This window comes from Cebus imitator, unplaced genomic scaffold (genome assembly GCF_001604975.1).
Source record: "Cebus imitator isolate Cc_AM_T3 unplaced genomic scaffold, Cebus_imitator-1.0 Scaffold270, whole genome shotgun sequence".
NCBI classification, from domain to species: domain Eukaryota; kingdom Metazoa; phylum Chordata; class Mammalia; order Primates; family Cebidae; genus Cebus; species Cebus imitator.
Window position 1 is genome coordinate 1,708,580 of NW_016107585.1, and position 26,205 is coordinate 1,734,784.

Below are 26,205 nucleotides of genomic sequence, written 5' to 3' on the forward strand. Positions count from 1 at the left end.
ACATCCTGATATAAGTACATTCTTATGTTCTATTTGCAAGAAGGTAAAGTGTTTTGGGAAAAATAAACAAAAATAATTTCTATTTTTATATTTTAATCCAATTTTTTAAAATGTCTCACGTCAGTACTCCGATCCACAAAGACCTTCCTGAAATTCTGAGTTTTTACTTCTCAGGTTTGGTTAGAATTCTTAGCACTTTTCTCTTGATTGGAGAACACCTTGCAAATCAGTGGCTCTAAATGAATATTCTTATGTTACTATTGTTCAGAATGATCATTTTCAGATGTTTGCATTTTACAAGTAATTTTTGATCTATTATTCGTAATAAATAAAGCTCTAGAACTTATAAACCATTTGCACAGATAAGTCTACCATAGTTAATAAAATTTAAGTGTTTTGTTTCCTTTTTAAGATCCTTTAGTTGGTTTTATAGACAAATATTAGTGAGCATCCACTATGTCAGGACAAGTTTAAATTAAATATATTAAACAGCCAAGGACTTAATGATACACACTTGGCTTATTCCAATGGGAAGCTGAACACTTAAGCTGGTATGGATCAGTTATGCCACTTAAAACCAGTCAAGTAAATAGAGTTCATAGAAAGAGTCTACAGGGGAAAGAGAAGAGATTTCAGTATTTCTGAAGTCATGCTCTAGATAACAGTCTCAAACAAAGGAAAACTAAGAGAATTTGTCATCAGTAGATCTGACGTAAAAGAACCAATAAAAGAAGCCTTTTAGACACAAGAGAAATTAGAGCAGAAATAGACTTAAAAGATCAAGGTGAAGCAAGCACAATGGAAACGTTATTTACCGAGCACCCTTAGCTCCATAATAAATTTTGAGGGGACAATAAAAACAATAATAACATAAACATCATCAACAAAAAAAAGGAAGAAAAAATATGGTATCTATACCTTAGATATTATAAACTGTGTTGTCAAACCAAGGTTAGTACAGTCAGCCCTTCCTATCTGTGAATCCACATCAACGAAGTCATCCAACCACAGATAAAAAATATTTGGGGGGGTGGGATGCGGAACTTGGATCTGTACTGAACATGTGCAGATTTTTTATTCTTGAAATTATTCCCTAAACAATACAGTATAAGAACAACTTACAGAACATTTAAGTTGTACTAGGTATTATAAGCAATCTAGAGATAATACATAAATTATAGAAAAATATTATGCCATTTTATATCAGGGACTTAAGAATCCATATACTTTGGTATGTGCAGTAGGTCCTGGAATCAATATCCCACAGATACGAAGGGAAGATTGTATATAAAATAATTAATGTCCAATCCAGGCAGGGAAATGGCATGTGATACATAGTACCTAGCTGATGTTTCCTACATGCAGGACAAACATTCATAATCAATGACAACTCTCTTTCCAACTGAGGCCAGGTGTAACTCAATGCCTTGCTCAACAAATTGTTCCAAGGAGTCATGGCCAGTTGCCTGGATTTAGCAAGTGAGATGCAACCTATTCACCATCACCCCCCACTTCAACCCATGCTCTTGACCTTGTTCAAGAAAAGTTCATAAAAAGGAAAAATGGCCAGATGTGTAAGAGTGGTTGGAAACGATTTCAAAGAGGGTAATTTTAGCTAAATCCTGAAGGATTGACTGTGTTTGGGCAGACTAAGTACATAGAATAGAGGAGGCAGGAAGAGTGAGCTCAAAAGTCCAGTATGACCTGGCAGAGTTCAAGTAGAGAGTGCCCAACCCAGGGAAGATGTATTAAAAGGTCATACAACTTTAATTAATTTAAAATAATTTTTATAATGTAAGTTTTTAGGTCCATCACATACAGTTGTGCATGTTGTTCAATATGAAAAAAGAAAAAAAATCAAGGGGGCAAGTGGAAGCTAAAAGTTATATACCTCGGCCAAACTGTATATCCTGGTATACACCCACAGGAAAGAGGGACACCTTGCATAATATGCACAAAGACGCCATATGGCTACAAGTAACCCTGCAAATAATAAATGCTTATTGTAGAGAAATTCAAAATCACATCTGGTTCTAATGAAGAAAAAATAAAAGTCACCTGAAATCCCACTAGCCAAAGATAATAGCTTCAATATGTCCTTGTTTTTTCCTCCAGACATTCTTATGAATATACACAAATACAATTATTTTTCTTATAAAAATGGGACCATGGTTGATTTGTTATATAGCTTAATTTTTTTCACTACTTTACTATATATTGTAAACAGCTTCTCAGGTGTCAATAATATACTTGCATATAATATTTGAATGCCTGTATACTATTCTGCATATAGATGTACAATAAGTTAACTTATCCCTTATATTTGGAAATATAGGTTCTTTCTGATTCATCCTTATAAATAAAACGGGTATCAAAAAGAATAATCATTAGATTTAAAAATCATTGATGATTTTATGTAATGTTTATTTCACTTGGAGAACTGGGGTTAGATAATTTTTATAAGGAGAAATAAACCTAGCATATTTCGTCTCCACTACTTAATCATAAATAATTTAAATTCATGTATACTGTTACTTCTATATACATACAAATTTTATTTAAGTATCAGTTAAATTCACATTATAATTACAAATAATCTAAATTTAAGTACAATTTTAAAACACAATTTCTACTTTCAAAAATTCTACTATAAAATTATGTCCCAATAATTTAAAAAAAGCAATATATGCCCATATGTAATACAGTCAACAATCCCAATAGAAGGCAATAAATATATCCTATTTTGTCTTTAGCTGTTAAAATTCAGGGAAAAGTACAACATGTATATATTTTTCCTGAAAATGGCAAAGTTTGAATAACTCAGATTGATTATTCAGGTCTTCAATTATTAAAGCCTTCTGATGATTTTCTCTTCTTTCTGTTGTTCTATTTAACTTCCGTTCTCCTATTTAACTCAGCAGGAAACTGAAAACTAAGGTGTAATTTTAATCAGGTAAGCATCTAATAGTACTAGGAAATAATAATGAAAAGTCTTTCCTTGCTTAATGAATCAAACTCCTTAGCCTAGAATTCAAGATTCTTGCTCAAGTCAAATGGTTTGCCATTTCCTAAAGACCTCTTTGCACTTCCTAGCACTTAAATTTTCACAGCATTTGTCTAAGTGAAACTGACCTTCTCAGAGATTCCACCTGTGAGGAAATACTGAACAGTGTGCCAGGGGCTGTAACAAGCACTTTACATAGTCTGCTCATTTAATACTTATAATTTTATCATGAAGAGATACAATTATTATACCTATTTCATATATGAGATAAATGAGGCTCAGAGAAATTAAGTAGCTTACACTACACTGCTCAGCTAGGAACCAGAATTCAATTCTGGTTTAGTCAAAGGAGAATTTTGACTAAAATTTAGTAAAGGGAGAATTTATTACTGTCAACTCTTAAAAAACAATAACCTCAACAATAAAACAAGATTTTATAATATTCTTCTACTCCTTAATTGGAAACATGATTACGGAGGAGGCAGCAAAGCAGCGGGGCTTCAAGTAAAAATAAATACTAACCCTGATTGATAGGCTACCATATACCAGGTGCTGCAACTGGTCATTTACACTTATATTCTCATTAAATTCTCACAATATTCACAAAACAAGCACTGTATAGATAGCTAACACATTTATACAGTTAGGTAAATTTTACAGTGCACAGTAAAGATCCATAAAATAAATGTAAATGCCATTTTTCACTTAGCAAACAAGCAAAGGTAAAAACAAATGATAATGTTTCCATTGCTGACAAAACTGCTGAGAATCAGGTATACTCATGCACTGCCAGTGGAGGCAGAAAATAACACAGGTTTTCTGGAGGGCAATTGGGAGAATGTATCAAAATTCTCAATAATACACATAAAGTCTTTGCCTCACAGTCAACTTCTCTAAGTTTATCCCAATGATACATTCACAAAATATTAATCACTCCATTGTATTTAATACAAAAAAAACCCCAACAACCAACCAAAAAATTGGGAACTAAATGCCCAATAATGGCAGACTGCTGAATAAAATATAACATCCATACAACAGAAAACTATATAGCCATTAACAATTATGACATAGTTATATATTTTCACGAAATGGTCTTGTGTTATAGCAAGTTGGGTTTTTTTTTTTTTTTTAAAGCACATTACAAAATGTAAGAGGTTAAGTTTTATACATCCTTGTGTACAGAGTGGTACATGTGTTTATCTAAAAAGATATAAACTAAAAAGTAAATAGTATTTGAAAGTGGGATTATGAGTGCTTTTTTTGCTCATTCTAATTGTTTGTATGTTTGCTGAAGTGTCTTCCATGAAAAAACAATTGTTAGTCCAATTTAAAAAGAACTTTTAAAAAAATCCTGGGTCTACATTCAGCTCACATTTTTCCTGCTATCTATATAATCATAAATTTTTATGTACATGCCTTTTACCTCTAGTGTTCACTTTAAAGACCTTGTCTACATTTTTGTTCACCTTTATACCATCTACATCATTTAATACAAATAGAATCTTCCTAATTTTAGTATGTGATTATCTAAGATATAGATGAATTCAACTTAGAGATGGAGAATGTGAACTCGAAATAGAGATAATGAACATAGTAATGGTCGCAATGCACGAGACAAACAGAAATGGTGAACTCTTCAATAATGTATCCCCACTTTGTCTATGTTAGTTTTGGCTCCTATCACTAACCATCAAAAGTCCTCCAATACCCTTCTCCCTAACATCAGTGTCTTCATACCCCAAGTTCATGTCATTGCCTGCTTTATAATCTACCTTGCCTGGCTAACAATTTTCTGCCAATATGTAACTCTTCTCAAATCAATTCATTATCACCTCCAAAATTTTGCTTATGCATTCACTACCTAAAACAATATTCTCCTCCTCTCAAAATCTCCAAATTCTTATATTTATTGTACAAGAACCAATTAAACTCCCATCATTCCTATGTTCATAATAATTTCTTAAATCTCTAAACTTACAGTCCTTCCTGACATTTAGTGGGTAAGTGCTAGGATCTTTGCAAATGTCCCAAGTTGAAAATGCACAATGCATGTAAAGTGCTCAGCACACTGCACTTAGCAAGTATTACTAATTATTGTTGACATCACCATTACTACACAGACCTTTGACGAGGAATGCGCAATATATTTACATCAGAAGAAAACAAAGCCACTGTGAGAACAGTGCTGAGCAGTTAGCAGGCCTTATTCATTGGCTAAGTCATGACTCCACCACAGCATCCTCTCAGAACATAGGCTTTAAGTCATGCCACACAAAAATTATACGTTCTCACATACAACAGGCCACATCATTTTGAATAGGCAGAATATTAAATCTGTGGATACCAAGGTCAACTGCATTGCCCTTATAAAAAAACTCCCCATAGTCTGGCACTTAATCATCAGTAATTATTTTATGTGGCTTCTATGTAGGTATCCATTTCCCAAGTTAATTATTTGCTTAGGTAAACCTGGTTTGTTACCGCATGAAGTTTTTTGATAAGCATAGACAGGGCTTGGGGTGGGGAGGTTTGTATGGCTGAGTCATTGGAGGCATCTCCCTCCAGAAAACCGCAAAGCACTGGCTGTGTACCAAGTTCAGGAGAAGGAGGGTAGCTTTCTTCCATGAGGCCAGCCAGGCAAAACCCTGTAATTGCCAATGGTTAGGTCTGATTGGTCACACATAGAATTTTGGCCTGGAACCAGTTTCCTTAGATATCATCTTACTTATCTGCTTCCCTTCAGTTCAACTTTTTGAAAGAGAAAACTACACACACACTCTATCTCCCCTTTCCTACCTCCTACCATATCCAAAAATTAACTCTTGGCTAAAGTTATCAGTGGTTCCCCCATGTTACCAAATCCAAAGTCTACTTTATCATCCTTTTCTTTATACCATACTTAGAATCATTTGATACTGTCTAACATTCATATTCATGTTGATATGCCCATGCTGAGCTCATGTTCAACACTTCATAGCCTTTCCTCACTTGTCTTATATAATATCATTCAGGTTTTCTACATCTTCTAAAAAAAAAAAAAATGGCTATTCAAGACTCTTGTAGTTTCATGCTCTTCTCTCTAGCCACCAAAGGTAAGAGCTCCCCAAGGATCAGTCCTGGGCCCTAATCTTGTGCTATACTTTCTTCTTACTCCATCTCACATCACCCTCACACACAGCATTAATAGCAACCTAGATGTGGAAAAAAATGCATATCATTCATAAGCTCCAGATTCATTAATCCTGTTGTCTATTTGACATCTCTATTTGGGTATCAAAAAAAAAAAAAAAAAAGCTTATGCTCAATAGATCCAAAACTAAATTCTTGTGTTCCTCCTTCAAAACTGATCCTTTTCAGTATTTCCTATTTCAGAAAGGGATCGTATCATTCATCCTTTTGCTCAGTCAACCACTTCACTTTCTTCTCTTTCCCCCTATAAATACAATCTATCTTAGTCCTATTGATTCCACCTCTTAAATAACCATAAAAACTATCTTTATTTGTATCAACTGCCACCACCCTAATTCAACTGCCATGACTTCCAACCTAATCTTTCTTAATTGTGTCATAGCTATTTTCCCCACTTTGACTGTTGTTTCAATCTCATCTGCCTATCACAAAACAGCCAGTCTAATCTTATAAAAATGAATCACTTCATTCTCAAGCTCAAAACCCCTTAATTCCTTTTCACTGGAGTCATCATGATTTGCCCCCACCACACAAACATAAACCTTATTTATTAATTCAACAACTATTGCTGCGCACTATCTCTGGGCAAGATTCTGTGATGGGTATTGTGGATACAATTACAAACAACATAGACTAGGTCATGTGGAGCTTAAAGACAGGTATAAAAACCATTGCACAAATATATAATTAGTAGCTAATCATTAGTTACTAATAGTTTAATTAATTAGTAAATATGTGACATGAAAAATATTTCAGAAGTTAATAGAGGGACTTATAAGATAAAATGAAAGGAAAACAAGTATTGGTTTAGAAGGTCAAGGAATTCTTCCCTCATTTTATTCTACTGTCATGCTCGCTCATTATAGCCTTCTTCTTCAGTGTATTTGTCACGCTTTTCAAGCTATTCAGATTTTTTAAGAATCTGAATACCATTCCAAATTCGGTGAGCTTTGAATCCAAAGTATTCCAAATATAGGAAGACAGGAATTATACTAGGAACTCTGAATAAAGAGTTAAAGACAAAAATAAAAATATTATTCTAGGTGATAGTGGCAACAGGGCTTAAGTCCAGTGGCAGCAATATCAGAGGTGGTGGTGGTGCCAGTGCCTGTAAACTACCCATACTGGTTCCACGGCACACACAAGCAGTAACACCAGCTGCAAGTCTTCTTTTCCTGTCAATTTTCACAACCTGGTTTTCCAGAGTTTCCACTGATTACATAAGCTACCCAACAGTTCTACATAATCTATGTTTATTTATTTACTTGCAATCTTTCCTAATAGAATATAAGCTCAATAAGCACAACTTACATCTAGGAAGGAGGAAGTGGCATGTGGGAAGTCTTAGAGGCTTGAAATAGTGCTGTATATAAGAAAGACTTTTGTTTTTTTCTAGTTCACATAAAGTGACAATACAAATGAAGATTCTTCTAGGAATTATTTTCTCACAACAAATGATTTTATATCTGCCTGCATAAAATAAAAAAACAACCTATATTCAATTCACGGATAGTTTTCACCAAATTTTAGTAATATTTAAAGGCCAATAGAGAATTTAAAAGTACACTATCTTATTCTATTAACCTGAAAGTACAAATTGGGGATCAGCAAACTATGGTCCATAGACCAAATCCAGCCTGTTACCTATTTTTGTACAGCACATGAGTCAAAATAGTTTTTGCATTCTTAAATGGCTCAGAAAAAATTAAAAGAATAATATTTTGTGACACATGAATATTACTGAAATTGAAATATCACTGTCAATATATAAAGTTTTGTTGGGACACAGCCACACTCATTCTTTTATGTATTTCTATGACTGCTTCAAGCTATTAACAATAGCTGAGGAGCCGCAACAGAAATCATGGATGGTACTCTCATTAGTTTGCACTGCTGCTCAGGACACAAAAAACTCACAGTAACATAGCATAACTAATAGGAGTTTTGAGGGCCTTAAGAATTGCTGTAATGTGACATTTAATTTTTAATACCAGTGTATGACAATCATATAAAAATGAGAAAAGAATAGAAAAGGAGCCTTCAAATGTCATTTTTAAGGCACAGTGAAGTTTGGACTATTTTAACAAATTAAATGGCAATTCATTGTGGTTATTATACAATGGCGATATAGCTGTGCTGAAAAAATAGCATATATGTTGATTTTTTTTAAATAGCATATACTTGACTAAACTCTCTTTACAGTCTTTTCGAGACACAGGAAAGCAATGGTTAAAAAAATTAGAATATTTAAAATGGAATATCTCATCACAGCAGAATTTCTTCACAAAAGTAAAAAAATAAAAATGAGTTTCTGAGTGGTACATTTGTCAACCAACCAATGAAAGCAATTTACCAAAGATGACTTAGTGTTTAACTGCAAACAAACAAGAGTATCTAGAGAAAATAAACTTGCTTAAAAGCATTAGCCATTCAGCAAGCACGGCTGCTCAAAATGTTGAAGACACAGAGAATATCATCAATATGTCCAATGAAGAGATAAGGCAAATGAGTCCAAGTGGTTTTGCTTGGCTCTTCATGAGTCCACAGATGTCAGAGATTCTGCTCACCTGTTTATTTGAGGAGTCAATGCTGAATGTGGAATGACTTAAGAATTAGCCTCTAGGAATTTTATGCATAGAACATGATAATATTTTCAATAAAATTGAGCAAACACTCATTCAGTGCAATCTGATGTGGAATCTGCTAAGATGTGTTACATATCATGGCAGTTAACAATAGAGAGTGGAAAGGGGCTTAGTTGGACAACGCTACAAAGCTTGTAGAATGTTAAGTCTGTGAAAATTTAAAACCTACAGTTATTTGCTGCATTATTCGTCAGCAAATACTTTGTAAAAATATCTGAATGTAAAATGTGGTATACAACTAGTAGTGTCAACAGTGAACCTCACTTGCTCTTGTAGACTTGTCCATTGTTGGTTGTATGATATTTTTTGACAGAAATAGACACTGAATATCCTGATTACTCTAACACATGGCAGCTGTTCGATGTCTTAACAGTGGTAAAGTCTAATTGTGATGTTTCACATTAAGAATCAACGCTGAAATTTTTCTGGCTGAGGAGACTTTTATCCTAAACCACTTTTAGCTTTAGCAGTAGACATAATAATGTTCCTTAGCTGGGCAAAGGAACATTACATGCCTGTAATCCCAACTGGATTACGTGGGAGCTGAGTGAGAGGACTGCTTCAGTTCAAGAGTTCCAAATGCTGCAGTGAGCCATAATCCTGCCACTGCACATAAGCCTGGCAACAGAGTGAGACCCTGTCTTTATTTTATTTATTTATTTATTTATTTATTTATTTATTGAGACCCTGTCTTTAAAACAAAAAATTAGAAAGTAAAAATAAAAATGTTTCTTAATGAGCTCAACCTAAAATTACAAGGCAAAATGGTGGTTATATGCAAAATTCATACCACAGTAAAGCCGCTGCAGTAATAACTGATGTTGCCGGAATCACAAAGTAAGGTCAAGCTGCTTTATATACCTCCCATGCCATCAAAAGTTAAAAGAAGATATTCATTCCAACACATATTTCAAGGAGTTTTGTTTTTTTGTTTGTTTTTTGAGACAGAGTTTCACTCTTGTTACCCAGGCTGGAGTGCAATGGCGCGATCTTAGCTCACTGCAACCTCCGCCTCCTGGGTTCAACCAATTCTCCTGCCTCAGCCTCCCAAGTAGCTGGGACTACAGGCCTGAGCCACCATGCCCAGCTAATTTTTGTATTTACAGTAGAGACGGGGTTTCACCATGTTGACCAGGATGGTCTTGATCTCTTGACCTCGTGATCCACCCGCCTCGGCCTCCCAAAATGTGGGATTACAGGCATGAGCCACCACGCCAGGCCAACGAGTATCTTTTTTGACCTCAAATTACAGCTCCAGCAGTGTTTTTCTGCCCTTAAGGCAAATGCAAAGAAAATTTCCATGTTCCCAAATCCACTTAACTGCACAATTGAGGAGCTTCTACTTCAATTGGAATTGATTAATCTGTAATATAATACCTAAAATAAAAAAAATCAAGAAAATAATCGAACGGAATTTTATAAATGCTTTCCACGCAATGAACGTGATCACAGATTGCAATCAAATTTGGTAGTACCTATCTGTGTGAAGACATTTTCAAAGATGAAATGTTTAAAATCTCATTATAGATCGGTATGAACAGATAAATGTTTGTAATCAATTCTGGTAACAGAGAACATTAATTTAGAACCCCAAATAAGTAAAATGCTAGCTCCCAAAAAGGAATTTCATTTTTCAAATTCATGCATTTTAACTACAAAAAATTATGCTCAATAATTATGACACTTTGAATTTTATCCAAAAACTGTGGACATTTCCTCTCTTATTACAGTTTTATGTTTACAAGATATCTTCAATTTTGCCTGTTAGCACACAAACCCTAAATGTCTATAATTTAGCCCCTTGCTGAAAAAGTTTACTGATCTCTGGTCTAAATCATTTAAATTTTACTTGTGTTCAAACTATATATCTATATGAGGTTATTTTGACTTTGGGAAATGGGGGGATAGGAAGTCAAAGGCAAAAGAAAATGTGTTTTCTTCTCATTTTGATATCTGCATGATAATCACTAAGATAAATACTAATAGCATTTCAAAATCCAAAAGACAAATGACAGATATAAGTTAAGAAATAAAATGCAACAAAATACAAAGGAGAGCTGAATTTAAAAGCTGAGAACATCATCAACTTCTTCCATCTGCTTTTAGTCTGCTATCAAAAAGAGTAATATTGTATTAATTTTAGTTAATAAAAATACTGGTTGAAAAACTAGAGAATATGATTATTTTAAAAAAGAAATAAACTATAGGACCAATAAGACAAATACTAAAAGAGACAAATTTTGTCTTCCACAACATCAATTCAACTCTACAAACTGAGAGTGTGAGAAAAGTGGATAACATGAAAAAAGATAAATATTAATTATTCTATATAATGACTAACCTTGGTGCCTTTCTATCAGGTGGCAGAATGTACTTGTACTTGTACCTGTGTACAAGTACATCCAGGAGGTATGGAGGAAGAAGCAGTGTGATATCATGCGCTTTCTTCTGAGGGTCCACTGTTGGCAGTAATGCCAGCTCTCTGCTCTCCACAGGGCTTCTGCCCCACCTGGCCTGATAAAGCACGATGACTGGGCTGCAAGGTCAAGCAAGGTTACCTTACTTATAGGGTTCATATTCGTCGTGGTGGCCAAAAATGCCAAGTTCCTAAGAGTGCAACTTAAGGCAAGCCTGTCCATTATGGTGTTAACAAGCTAAAGTTTTCTCAAGCCTTCAGTCTGTTACAGAGGAGTGAGCTGGACACCATTGCGGGGCTCTGAGAGTCCTGAATTCTTACTGGGTTGGTAAAGGTTCCACATACAATTTTTTTTGAGGCTATCCTCATTGATCCATTCCATAAAACTATCAGAAGAAATTCTGATACCCAATGGATCACCAAACCAGTCCACAGGCACAGGGAGATGTGTGGGCTTGACATCTGCAGGTCAAAAGAGCCATGACCTTGGAAAGAGCCATGAGTTCCACCATTTGATTTGTGGTCCTCGCCGGGCAGCTTGGAAAAGGCACAATGCTCTCCAGCTCCACCATTATAGCTAATATAAGTAAAGCTTGTAAAATTCATACCTAATAAATAATTTAGGACAGTGAATCATGTCTGCTTACAGGTGTTATTTGTCTATTAAAACTAGTCTGCAGATTGTTTCATGAATGCTTTGTCAAATTAAGAAAGCTGAAGTGCAATAATGTTTGAAGACAATAAGTGATGGTGTATCATGTTTCTAATAAGATGAACTTTTTTGTCTTTGCTTCATCTTATTTGGGAGTTATATTTCAGTGTATAAAACATACTGTGTGGTATAATAGGTTTAAAATAAATTCTTTAAAAGAGAAGTATGGAAATTAGCCCTATAGATTTGTCTGGTGCCTGTGATAAAGCCTGCAGCTTTATTGGGGTGATGGCAATGCTCTGCTGGTTTACTTCCAAGTGGCTGGGTTAGCCTAAAGAAAATTGCCTCAATCTCCACAGTACCATTTTAAGTTCACATAGAAAGCTCCTGGCTCAGTGCCAGGGCTTCATGGCATTCAATGGTCAGTGGAAGTGGTATTTACACTGGTATGTTTTGAAATTGAATATTAGATAAAATTATTAGCCTTAAAGTTGGTAAGCTAGCAATCAGTACTAGGGTGGGAAGCTGGTGAGCCAGTGGCCATTAGATAAATACCTTTCAAGTGTGAGCTTAGAAGTCAACCTTAAAATACTTAACTGTAACACTAGTTTGTGATCATTATTAAATCCCTTCAGTCACACTAGGGGGGAAGTAGTTGGCTTTAAGTAACTCATTCTTAGTCCAGTCAGTCTTAGAAACATCTTGGGTTATCCACTCTGTCCACTCCCACAGGCTACAGAAAAAGTCATACAAGTTCACGGCTTCCAACTGTACGTGTTTTCTGCTGTTATTTCTCTTGGTCCTGGCCAAACTACCCTAAAAATCCTTTACAATTCCACATATTTGGGCCATCACTTGTGTGCCCACTTTCACTGTAAGTATACCATCACACTGCATTTCGGTTTGCATCGTGTCTTCCACAAGGTAGGCTACTGTTTTCCAGGGTAAATATGAGTGTAAAGGAAATGTAGAAAAGGAATTACCCAATTCTAAATTCTGACTTTGCTGACTTAATTTAAATGCTTGTTTCTCTGAACCAATTTTCTCCTGTCTTCTCTAGAAGTTTTAAAAGGCTCAGTGAATTGAGTTCCAGGAACTCATAGCAAGTTCATAAAAGTTCTTGAGATCTAAATTTCTTCTCAAAAAAAAAGAAAAGATCTTAAGTCATACATTTTGATTGTGTAGGGGTTGTTCAACTAAAGGACTAAATGTCTATTAAACAAACAAAAAAAAAGACTAAACTTGGCAAAATCAGAAAGAATCATTCCAGTACACTGGAGAAAAATGCCTTTTTCTTCATTAATTAAAGATAATTTAGCATAATGTTGAATAATCGGTTTTATGGGCATTGAATTTTTATAGAACAGGTTATATGAAATCCCAAACACATTCTCAGTACTTCAGCATACCCCTAAAATTCATATTTCCAAACATTAAAATATACTGTTTAAATCTCATTCATTATAGGGATACTCTTTATTATATAATATATAAACAGAATTCTTAAAATACATAAACAATATCAAATGGCTTCAATTAACACTGAAGAAGCACTCTGAATGTTTCCATTTTAAGATATAGGGTCAATATCATGTTTATGATAAAAATTTTAATATTTAAATCTGTGTAGTGTTATACTGTAAAAAACAACTATACATTTCACAAAGCTTAATACAGTCAGTTAACATGAGTCAAGCAACTACCATGAGAGAGAGCCTGAAAGAGTGAGAGTAAGAGTGAAAGAAAGAGAGAATGAATGGAATCCAAAGAAGGAATATTAGGAAATGTCCCTGCGTGCTTCTCAACTCAATCTACATATTTTCCCTTCAAGATTACTATCATGTTTTAACTCAAAGACAGTAGGCTTAGAGTAACACTTATTTAGGATGGTGATGCTCACCAAACCAATTAATCAGACCTTATAAATGCACTGACATTTTCATAAAGGTTCTCAATATATCATATCAATGTAATACATGTTCTGAATGCCTAGACTTTGTATTATAGGAAATAGACCTCATGCTAATGTTCATACTGAAAAGCCATTGTGGTAGAATGGCAGATAATTTATCTGTGAGTTCCATATTTTATTAAGATTTGTACAACAGAGGAAAATATGACTGTTTGCAGAGAAAAAAGAAAACAGACTTACATAACCTTACATTTTGAATACATAAATAACAATTAAAAAATATTTAGCCTAACTCCACAAGAAGATAAATGTGTGTGTATATATGTATGTGTAAAGACCTTTATGGATGGAAAATGTGTATGACTTAGACTAGGGTCAGGTATGTTTACTACCTTGAACATTCAATACTAAATGGAATAAGCAAGTTTTAACTATATAAACCCTGCAATAATAAAAACTATCTGAACTAATAAAACAATGTTCTAGGTTTATAAGCTATACATTAATAATGCATTAAAATTGCCATACGCCACTGAGATGATTTTTGAATATAAACAGAAGCATTATGACAGTGTGGATTAAAACCTGCATATTGATTTCCACTAATATCGGAAGATAAAAACACAAAAACTGTTCTTTTTTATTTTAACCTCACAAAATCTAGTACTCATAGCTACATAAGACAATGTCTTTAATCTTATATATACCATTTATTAGTAAAGGGGAACAATGTTTCCAATATATTCTCCTTTAGTTAAGAAAATATACATTTATAAACAATTGGAGGAGGAGAGGGAGGAAGAGATAATAAAATAAGTGGGTGGAAAATGTAAATAACTGATGAATCTACGTAAAGCATATATGGGAGTTTCTTGTACTATTCTTGAAACATCTCCAGAAGTTTGAATTTACATCAATAGTTACCAAGGGGGAAAAGATATTAAATTTAGCCAAAAGTTTCATTTTTTACTAACTACAATATTCTGTTTGCAACTATTTTCTATTTCTTGAAAGCCCATATAATCTTTCTTCTCACCCAATTTCTACTGTACTTAATCAAATTTAATTCTGGAAGAAACAATACTAGTCTTAAATTTTTTTTTGAAAAACATAAGATTAAAAACTTCTACACAAAGAATAAACTCCAAGAGAAACGATGCAAATAAAATGACTATAATAATCTTTTGTTTTTTATTTGCAAGTATAAATCGGAAGAAAAACAAAAGCCTGGAACATAGCATCTGTCATATCAGAATATAAAAAGATGATCCTGGCACAAAATGAAAAAGCTCTAATTCATTTGCAAATCAAGCCTGCCGGTTCCATTTCAAGCTGGCGGTAACTGTCAAGAGTTAACAAGATAATCACTTTCAATCCTGCCTTCAATGGTACATTACACTGTTATTCCATTCAATAAGGCCGTTCTTTGGGGCACTAGATGAATGGTTTTCATTTCTAACTCACACAAAAAGTTGTGCGGGGAAAAAAATCCACGGGGCTTAAGAAAGAAATCCCTTTATGGGCATTTATCTGCCGGTACTTGCTTTTAGGCAAAATGAGATATTTTGAAACATCAGTGTCCATTCACTTCCTCTATTCCTTTAGGCTCTTAATCCGTTGGAAAAAAGAAAATAGTTGGCATATGAGAAAAGTGCAAAAGCAGTTTCATTTTTTAAATTATCAATGCACATTTAAAAAATTATTTAAATGATTCTATGGAAATACAATGCTATTATATTCAAAAGACAATATTAACCAATCTCCTCCTTATCTCATGGTAACTCATGTCACTTTCTTAGATTACTCGCCTATATTTTGGGTAAAATGAAGGTGTTTAAAATTTCATATTTAATTCTTGGTGTGTTTATAATGACTTGTACACCTAAAAAGATTAAAATATCTTTCCAAATCATCTTTAGTTCAATGAAAATGAATTTTAGCTAGGTGTATCTTTATAATGTATTTATCAAAAAGCATTATAAAAGTTTTTACTATTTCATGATTTAACTTAATTTTACAAACAAATGTAGCTAAGATAGCTATACAATTATTTTTGCAAAAACATTGAAACTACACATTTAAAAAAACAAACATATTTTTTGCTTCATACAAAAATTTAGAGTGCAAAGACTTACATGTATCCACTAGTAATAGACAATTAGGCCATCTTTATAGTCTATGAGAGTAAAAGAATATTAAAATCTCTACCATGACTGCTCATATGGTCCTATATCCATCAAATCCAGCTAACATCAGTGTAAATTTATAAGAGCCATCTGTGTATGAATCACAATTTATTATTCAAGTCTATTTTACAATAGCAACAATTAATCTTTCCCCACCTACTCCCTCAATTCAGGAAATAATATTGCTATATATTGCCTATGTAAATCAGAATCTCCAGTGAAGACTTTTAATCCTTTTATAATCCCTTATTAGAGGAAAATATGGATTTTTAAAACTCATAGTACAAATGTCCTATGAAGGACTTAAAGTCCTTCTAAAATCATTACTTCAAAAAAAATTAGTGTATTTTATAGCCAAAGGCTTTAAGAAGTTAGAACATTCATGTTTATGACTACAAAGGCTACATGCTTAAATTTTAAAATTCGGATGATTTCATGAATTCCATATGACATGGGGATAATCCTGTTATAAAAGGGAGAAGTCCTTCTGAAGCAGCCTAAGTTCACCCAATTCTTCCAAGTTTCAGTCTGACTAGCCATTTATTATCCAAAAGGTAAAAGTTATCCCTATTCTTAAAATAAATTACAAAAGAATGGAGGAAAAAAATGTATGGGAAAATAATTCAGAAAGTTTTACATTATCAGATAGACTTGGTCACTAATATTTAAATGTTAGATTAATAATCTAAAGTTTGTCATTGCGAACAAATTATAATGAATCTGTGTACTTTAAAGTCCTTATAAAATTTAAGTTATGGCAGAAAACCAGGAAATTTAAAACATGAATGCCTATACTTAAATCTATTATATATTTTTTAAAACTTGCATGGTATTATAAGAAGACAATAATGTTCAGGAAATCTTACTATTCCAAATTTTAAACCCTTGGTACCAAACATGTTAACATACAAAGTAAACAGTAAGTATTACGGTATGCTCAATAAATTATGATGGAAATACATGACCACAATGTGTAAAACCAATCCGTGACATTACAAATTCCTAAAGAACCCTACAAACACAAAGCTAATGGCATAACACAATTCTGTTAGAGCTTAGTATTGTGAATCAGTCCCCATGCAGGGTGAGGATACTAAAGTCTCCCTATCATTGGGGTACCCTAGCCTTTTGTTGGGTTCCAAGATGATGGTTAACTCGGGAGGTAGAAATGTTTGATCTTGCGGCTTCAAGCTGCCCTGCTGCAGCCTCTTTCTCTTATTAGATCCCTGGGGTTAGCTTTAAGCAAACACAGCAGCAAAGGCAGCAGGGAGTATGAGGGATCTCCTATACATCAAGTATTGGAAGACCAGTGAAGAGTGTTCGAGGAACAGCACAAGCCTTGGACAAAAGCTTTACTGAGAGTCTCAAGCAGGTTCCAGCAAGCAACCTGGTGTACTGAATTACGTATGCAGTTGCTTCTATCCATTACTCACACTGGTATCAGGAAGAAAATCTTCTGTCTATAGAAATATAGCTTCTAACTTACAGGGATATCTACTAGCATGGTAAACATTTGCTTTTAATTTCTTTGGTTAAAAGAAGTTCTTCATAAATTACATTAGAATTTGTTCTGATATCTTCAAGATCTCAAAAGAAACAACAACAAAAAAACAGGATAATTCCTTAAGAAAAGGTAAAATAAGAAATCTGTTTTCTGAAAATACTAAAAGCATGGTAGTAGGGAAAATAAACTTCATTATTAAATGAGTAAGGTAGAAGGGAGATAAACTTAACTAGCATATAAAAACAAAATATTTAAAAGGCTTTCAAAATTCGAGAATATGGTAAAACTTCAAAAAGATTCTCATATATCACACATCATAAACTAACAATAGTTATATTAACTTACCACAAAAATTTCAATGAAGAAAACTAATGAAATAATTTTCTAAATGTCATTTAGACACACACTTGGATATTTTAAACATATCTGAAATGAATGCCCATAATTCATAAAAAGCTCCTAAAAACCAAAGTAGTATATAAAAAGGTGAACAACATAACAGAATAATTAAAAATGAAAATTAACTGGCAATTCACCAAGAAAAAAATAAATGAGCTATTACTCTATAAAAAGATGTTCAACCTTAATGATAATATTTAATAAATAAAAATCGAAATATCATCCTTTTGTTGCCTACTCAAGTAGCAAAAATTTAAGATTATAACCTTTTTCAAATTGGTTGTGGGGAAATGACAGTCTCATATAATTATGTATTTTAAATGAAAGGGAAATCACTCAAATAATATTTTTCAATGTTTAAAATAACAGAGGAAATATACTATGATTAATAAAAATGTTCAAGAATGTCATGCATTTATAAATGATATGCAGTAGAGACATAAATTTAATCTTTAGTATAAAAATTATCTCAAGTTGCAGTATTATCAAATGTTCTGTTTTAATGCAACTTAAAATTAAAATTAAGACTAATAGTGAAGGAGTGGCAGAAAAAAGTGCTGACAGAAAACAATTTTAATAACTAAGTTACATGGTAAAAAGTGTATTTATGAACACCAAACAGAATCCAAAAAGCCACCACAAATAGTCTAATCACAAAAATCTCACTTGGAAGTGAAGAGTTACTATTTTATTTATTATTTTATTATCTTCTGGTGTTGGGGCACTCCTATGGCTATGGCTGCAGAAACGCAATAGTAAAAAACCCCAGCCTTTGGGCTCAAGGTTCCAGAATCAAAGTTTAGGGCTGAAAGAACACAGAAAATGTAAAAGGGAAATGCTGGTAAGAAAAGAACCACAAAAAGAGTATGACCTAAATATGAATACAAATTATGTCAAAACCCTTGACTAACAGCTAAATTACACATACTTGGGAAATTTTCAGGGAATCCAGCAAAATACTAGCCAGAAATTAGAAAGAAATATATAGTTCATGCTTTTTACAACTGAGTGTATTAACCAAATACATGTATCTCTGGTGGTAGAAAGGTGAAGAAGAAAGAACTTCAAGTGTCTGAGGACAGATTATAAAGCTAGTAGAGCAGCTAAAAATGAAGCAATCAACCACAGAAGCAAAACAGACAGAGTGAGCTCTATCTCTACTTAAATTCTTAGCTGACAATAAAATTACATAGAAACAGAAAAGACTATCCCACAGGGACAATCTAAAAATATAACAATGGGAAGCCATAACAGTACAGAAATATTAGATAGTACCTATAGTAAGGATCTTTATAGTTTCAGGTGAGGAAAGTACAAAAACAAAGCAAAATAATAATCCCCAGGAGAACACAACAGAATTCAGAATGATAATGTTTTTTTTAGGCCAAAAGAAAAAAACAGACATGGAAATAAACAGAGTAAGAAAAAAGTAAATCAAATCTATTAGTGAACTAGATGTTCATTTTATCACATAGATATTTATTGGCAGTTATTATAAACTGTTTAAATAGTGAAGGAAAAAATAATGTCAATGAATGGATGGGCAATCTCATCAGATATATGAAAACTACATTTTTTCAAAAGGAAATTCTAAAGCTAAAAGTAAAATAGTTAAAAATTCATGAAATGAAATCAAGAAAGAAAACAAACAAAAAATCAGTGAACCTAAAGACAGACCAACATGAGTTACTCAATTTGGAGTACAAGAAAAAAAAAATTAAGGAAAATGAACAGGATCTCGTGATATCTGTAGGACAATAGCAAGTGGTCCAACATATGTGTAAGGTTCACCAAGAGAAAAAGAACAAATAAGCAAACAGAATATCTGAAGATATAGTAGCATAAAAGTTCCCAAATTTGGGGGAAAACACTGATTTACACAGAAAAAAGCTCACTAAAAAGTGAGATTTTCAGTTTGGCTAAACATAAACAAAAATCTCTCTCATACATGATAGTCAAATTTCTGAAAGCAAAAGATAAAAAGAAAAACTGGAAAGAGGCCAGAGAACAAAGATATAATATATAATGAAACAACTGTAAGATTTTAGCTAACTTCTCATCAGAAACTATGAAAGCCAGAAGACACTGGAACAACATATTTAAAGTGATGAGGAAAGAAAAAATTGTCCATCAAGAACACATACATATTTGAATGACAGTAAAACTATCATTCAAAAATGAAAGTGAAATAGGCCAGGCATGGTGTCTCTCATGTCTGTAATCCCAGCACTTTGGAAGGCCAAGGCAGATGGCTCACTTGAGTTCAGTTGCCCAGTTTGAGACCAGCCTGGGCAACATAGGGAAACTTTGTCTCTACAAAAAATACAAAAATTAGCCTGGTACAGTGGTGTGTTCCTGTAGTCTCAGCTACTCAGAAGGCTGAAGCAGGAGAATAGCTTGAGCCCAGGAGGCGGAGGTTGCAGTGAGTTGAGATCATACCACTGCACTCCAACCTGGCCAACAGGAGTGAAACCCTGTCTCAAAAAGAGGGGAAAAGAAGAAGGTGAAATAAAGATATTTTTGCTTGGAATAAATAAAATGGGATAGGTTAAAGTAGAATGAAATAAACTAAAGAGGCATTTTAACAGGTTAAGTTAAAGGTGTAATTTGTAGGGGAACAACTGAAAATAATACAAGGTGATACTGATTTAAAACCAATAAAGAAATTAAAATGTAATGCTAAAAAGTATACACTATACACAACTGCCAAGAAACTTACTCTTTTCAAGTGCACCAAATGTAGAACACTAAAAGAAATCAAAAGATTTCTTATATATTTAAAAAGATTGTCTTACAAAGCACACTTTCCGAATATAACAGAATGAAATTAAAATTCATCAACAATAAAACATCTACATATGCTCAAAATATATAATAATTAAAAGTAGTGCTTACAGAAAATGTATAGCCTTAAATGTTTTTACTAGAAAAAAAGACCTACATTAATAATCAAGTTTCCTCCTATAGTGGCTATAAAAAGATCAAAGTAAACCTAAAGTGAGAGTAAGGGGAAAAAAATAGAGAAAAAATGATGAAAAAGAAAACAAATGGACTACAGAGAAACAATAAGATTCCGTGTTTTTCAAAGAACAAACACTATTAATTTTGATAAATCACCTTTAAAACTCAACTGCTTTGTAGCATAATAATCATACTGTACTATACACTGCTGGTATGGATGAAATAACAGATACATAGATAAATAAAACAGAAGGCAAAGACCAGAAAAGGACCCATATATATATATAGGAAATTTATTTTTGCTCAATTATCAAGGCATCAATGAAACTAAGCCTATAAAACTACTAGAAGAAAATCTTTGTGATCGTGAGGCAGACAAGGTTTTTAGTAAACATTAATACGAAAAAACCTGATAAGTTACAATAGCTTTTTAAATTGTTAGGCTGCAAGTAGGGGAAAAAAAAAAAGTCATAGCTTTTGTTCCTAAAAAAATCACATTTAAAATTGGAGTAAAAAAAATTTTTTTTTTTGAGACAGAGTTTCACTGTTGTCACCCAGGCTAGAGTGTAATGGCGTGATCTTGGCTCACTGCAACCTCTGGTTCCTGGGTTCAAACAATTCTCCTGCCTCAGCCTCCCAAGTACCTGGGATTACAGGCACCCACCACCATGCCCAGTTAATTTTTGTATTTTTAGTAGAGATGAGGTTTCACCACCTTGGCCAGGCTGGAATTCCTGATAACAGGTGATCCATCCACCTCGGCCTCCCAAAGTGCTGGGATTACAGGCGTGGGCCACTGCAACTGGTCTAGAGTAAAATTTTAAATGGGCAAAGATTTGGTTCAAGATAAGGAAACAGAACACATTTATACTTCTGCCTGTAACAACCAAAACAAGCAACAAGATGGAAAAAAAAAAATCCAAAATGTATTTTTTTAATGTTGTGCAAGATTGTGCAAGACCCTGGAAATTAGGCAACAAAAAATAGTAACTCCTGACAGTCAAGAGGCAAATGTATGAAGGCCTGTAATTACAGATCCCAGGGTGAAAAAGGAAAACTCAGGAAGAGCTTGGCAAATTCCTTGATTCGCAGAGTGAAAGCTGACAGTCCAGGGAGAACAAGGTAGTTAGAGTTCACAAGACAGAGTATAGCAAAAGAGAGAGCAACGCAGAGACAGGTTTGGGAAATCTCTGAATAGTCAGCAAAGTACTAATTTGTGCATGCCTGTAAAGGCAAAAGAAAACACAATTTCGAAGAATCAAGGATCACTGCCCGGTCATCATACAATGTGGGAAATAGTGCCCATTCCAACAAGCCAGACAGGAAAGACTCATAAGGCATAGGTTAAAATACCCAGGGCATTCATGCGTCAGTTGTGGGGAACAGTTAGCACTATACTAAGCTCTACTCTACACCTATCAAACAAATCATAAAAACAAGACTTAAGGACACAAAACTGTTTCCAAGGAACTTAGCTGCATCTCAGAACAAAGGTTAAGAATATTCATAAGACTGAAAAGCTATATAGACAAATCAAGTATAATGGTTGGAGATTTCCAATATTCTCTCAATATTTGATAGAACAAGTGGACAGATAACCAGAAAGGACACAGTAGATGTGAACTTCACCATCAACCTATCTGACCCAACTGACACTTAGAGAACACGCCACATAAGAACAGCAGAACACAAAACTTATTCAAACCATTTATCAAAATAGAGCTATTCTGAGCCATAAAAGAAGTCTAAACATATTTAAAAGGATTCAAATTATACAAAGTATGCTTTTTGGCACAATGAAAGCAAATTAGAAATAGGTTACAAAAAGATATCTACAAACTCTTCCAAAATTTGGAAACTACAGCCATGCTTCTAAATAACCCATGGAGAAGGAACAAATCAAAGGAAAACTAGACATTATCTAAACTGAATGAAACAAAAACATACCAGAATTTGTGGGATGCTGATAACGAAATACATGTATAGTACTAAATGCTACATGAGAAAAGCTGAAAGGTTGCAAATGAAAGGTTTCAGTTAGTATCTTAAGAAACTAGGAAAAAAGGAGAATTAAATCCAAAGCAAGCAAAAAAAAGAAAAGAAAATAGTTCAGAGTGGAAAGTAATGAAATAGAATGCAGAAACACTACAGAGAAAAATCAATGAAACCAAAAGTTGTTTCTTTAAGCACATCAATAAAACTGACAAATTTCTAGCCAAACTAATGAGGAAAAGAAAAACAGAAACAACAAATTATTAATATAAGAAATAAAAGCAGTGGCATCAGTATAGACTCTACAGACACTAAAAGGATAAAATGAGAACATCCTAAACAGCTTCGTAAGTATAAATTCAACACCTTAGGTAACATGAACCAACTCCTGAAAAGACACAAACTATCAAAACTCACTCAAGAAGAAATTGATAAGCAATTTGATAAGAAACTGAGTAGCAATTAATCCACTGAAGAAAGTGGATTTGTAGTTAAAAACCTTTCCACAAAGAAAAATCCAGGCTCAAATGGCTTCATGCCTACATTTTACCAAACATTTAACAATCAAATAATACAAATTCTCCATACACTCCTTTAAAAAACTGAAAAGGAAATATTTCCCAACTCATTCTTTGAGCCAGGATTATCCTGTCACCAAACACAGAAAAAGAAATTGTAAGAAAATAAGACTGCAAACCAACATTCTTCATAAAACAGATGAAAACATTCTAAACACAATATTAGCAAATCAAATGCAACAATATATAAAAAAGATAATATATCATGACCAAGTAGAGTTGTTTTTTTTGTTGTTTGTTTGTTTGTTTTTGAGGTGTGGTTTCACTCTTGTTGCCCATGCTGGAGTGCAATTGTGTGATCTGGGCTCACTGCAACCTCCACTTCTCAGGTTCGAGCAATTCTCCTGCCTCAGCCTCCCAAGTAGCTGGGATTACAGGTATGCACCACCATGCCCAGCTAATTTTTTCTATTTTTAGTAGAGACAGGTTTCGCCATGTTGGTCAGGCTGGTCTCAAACTCCTGACCTCAAGTGATCCACCCGCCTCAGCCTCCCAAAGTGCTGGGATTACAGGCATGAGCCACAGTGCCTGGCCTGACCAAGTGGAGTTTTATATTAGAAATGCAATAGTGTTTCACGTTCAAAACTCAAATCAATGTAGTCCCCATGTTAACAATCTAGAAAGAAAAGCAGTATAATCATTTCAATAGTCACAGAGAAAGCATTTGACGAAATAAAACTATTGCCTGAAAAGATTCTCAGCACCTTTTTTAGCGTCATCTGCTCGTGGTGCTGCCTCCTGCTCCTCCCCCCCACCCCCACTGCCACCCTAAGTCACTGCCTGCAAAGCTCCGGCCACCTGGCTCCCCATGCTAGCTGCCAATATTTGGAGTTCTTACAACATGGCAGACATTGACAACAAAGAACAGTCTGAACTTAATCAAGATGTGGATGATGTTGAAGAAATAGAAGAAGAAACTGGTGAAAAAAACAAAAATCAAAGCATGTCAGCTAACTGTTCAGGTGATGCAAAATCCTCAGATTCATGCAGCCCTTCAAGAAAGACTTGATGGTCTGGTAGAAATACCAACAGGATACAGTGAAAGCCTGCCTAGGGTAGGTAAAAGACAAGTGAGGTTGGGCGCAGTGGCTCATGCCCACAATCCCAGCACTTTGGGAGGCAGAGGTGGGCGGATCACCTGAGGTTGGGAGTTCGAGACCTGCCTGACCAACATGGAGAAACCCCATCTCTACTAAAAACACAAAATTAGCCGGGTGCGGTGGTGCGTGCCTGTAATCCCAGCTACTCGGGAGGCTTAGGCAGGAGAATTGCTTAAACCTAGAAGGCAGAAGTTGCAGTGGGCTGGAATCCAGCTGTTGCACTACAGCCTGGGCAACAAGAGTGAAACTCTGTCTCAGAAAAAAAAAAAAAAAAAAAAAACCGAGTGAATGCTCTCAAAAACCTGCAAGTTAAATGCGCACAGATAGAAGCCAAATTTTACGAGGAAGTTCATAATCTTGAAAGGAAATACTTTGTTCTCTACCAGCTGCTATTTGATAAGTGATGTGAGATTAATGTAATTTATGAACCTATGGAAGATGAAAGTGAATGGAAACCAGATGAAGAAGATGAGATTTCAGGGAAGTTGAAAGAAAAGGCCTAGATTGAAGGTGAGAAAAAGGGTGAAGAAAAAGATCCCAAAGGAATTTCTGAATTTTGGTTAACTGCTTTTAAGAATGTTGACTTGCTAGGTGATATGGTTCAGGAATATGATGAACCTATTCTGAAGCACTTGAAAGATATTAAAGTAGCCAGCTTATGAGTTTTGTCTTAGACTTCACTTTGAACCCAATGAATATTTTACAATAAAGTGCTGACAAAGACATAGAGGATGAGGTCAGAACCAGATGATTCTGACCACTTTTCTTTTGAAGGACCAGAAATTATGGGTTGTACAGGGTGCCAGATAGATTGGAAAAAGGAATGTCACTTTGAAAACATTAAGAAGCAGAAACACAAGGGACGTGGGACATTTCATACTGTGACTAAAACAGTTTCCAATGACTTTCTTTAATTTCTTTGCCCCTCCTGAAGTTCCTGAGAGTGGAGATTTGGATGATGCTGCAGAAGCTATCCTTGCTGCAGACTCCGAAATTGGTTACTTTTTACATGAGTATATAATCCCAAGATCAGTGATATACTTCACTGGAGAAGCTACTGGTGATGATGATGATGATGATGATGACGATGATGATAAATTAGATAAAGAAGTGAATAAGGAAGGGGAAAGAGAAGGAGATGAGGAAAATGATCCAAACCCAAGAAAGATCAACAGCCAACAGGGTGCAAGCAGAAGTGAAGCAGAATGATCTACCTTCTGCTTCCCTGGAAAAGATGAATTTACATCATTTGACAAGCCTATTTTCAAGTTATTTGTTGTTTGTTTGCTTGTTTTTGTTTTTGTAACCTAAAATAAATATTTCAAGTACAATTTTAGTTCTTATAAGGTGATGCCTTAATTGTGTACCAATTCAGATAGAAGCAGAGGCCTAGCTTGAATTAAGGGTTATACTCAGTTTTTACCACATTATTGAAGAAGGTACCAGTTTTGGAAAGAGATACTATACTAATAAGCAAGTGTGGAGGAGGAGGAGGAGGAGAATGATGAAGAAAGGAAGGAAGGAAGGGAGGGAGGGAGGGAGGGAGGGAAAGAAAGAGGAGGGAGGGAAGGAAAAGAAAAGAAAAGAGAGAGAGAAAGAGAGAGAGAGAGGAAAGGAAAGGAAAGGAAAGGAAAGGAAAGGAAAGGAAAGGAAAGGAAAGGAAA

The 26,205-nt window shown here is 34.3% G+C and overlaps 1 protein-coding gene and 2 pseudogenes across 2 annotated transcripts in view; 2 read left to right on the forward strand and 1 right to left on the reverse strand.

Moving 5' to 3' along the window:
- The window catches only part of RSRC1 (arginine and serine rich coiled-coil 1), a 389,405-nt gene that overhangs the window by 232,248 nt on the left and 130,952 nt on the right, over window positions 1-26,205 (reverse strand). The gene's annotated exons all lie outside the window — the stretch shown is intronic.
- Window positions 3,471-12,128, forward strand: LOC108284143 (annotated as a pseudogene). Its single transcript, XR_001817097.2, has 2 exons — window positions 3,471-3,508; window positions 11,202-12,128. The product of XR_001817097.2 is annotated as a 60S ribosomal protein L15-like (transcript).
- LOC108284124 lies at window positions 24,208-26,020 on the forward strand (annotated as a pseudogene).